This window comes from Triticum aestivum, chromosome 4A (assembly GCF_018294505.1).
Source record: "Triticum aestivum cultivar Chinese Spring chromosome 4A, IWGSC CS RefSeq v2.1, whole genome shotgun sequence".
In the NCBI taxonomy this organism is placed as follows: domain Eukaryota; kingdom Viridiplantae; phylum Streptophyta; class Magnoliopsida; order Poales; family Poaceae; genus Triticum; species Triticum aestivum.
The window spans coordinates 584,249,770-584,250,408 of record NC_057803.1 but is presented as its reverse complement, the minus strand read 5'-3'; positions in this window follow the sequence as shown (position 1 = coordinate 584,250,408).

Below are 639 nucleotides of genomic sequence, written 5' to 3'. Positions count from 1 at the left end.
CGGCTTTCCGGTTTTCTCCGAAATCACCCGGAACACTTCCGGTGTCCGAATATAGCCGTCCAATATATCAATCTTCATGTCTCGACCATTTCGAGACTCCTCGTCATGTCCGTGATCACATCCGGGACTCCAAACAACCTTCGGTACATCAAAACGTATAAACTCATAATATAACTGTCATTGAAACCTTAAGCGTGCGGACCCTACGGGTTCGAGAACAATGTAGACATGACTGAGACATGTCTCCGGTCAATAACCAATAGTGGGACCTGGATTCCCATATTGGCTCCTACATATTCTACGAAGATCTTTATCGGTCAGACCGCATAACAACATACGTTGTTCCCTTTGTCATCGGTATGTTACTTGCCCGAGATTCGATCGTCGGTATCCAATTACCTAGTTCAATCTCGTTACCGGCAAGTCTCTTTACTCGTTCTGTAATACATCATCTCGCAACTAACTCATTAGTTGCATTGCTTGCAAGGCTTAAGTGATGTGCATTACCGAGAGGGCCCAGAGATACCTCTCCGACGATCGGAGTGACAAATCCTAATCTCGAAATACGTCAACCCAACATGTACCTTTGGAGACACCTGTAGAGTACCTTTATAATCACCCAGTTACGTTGTGACATTT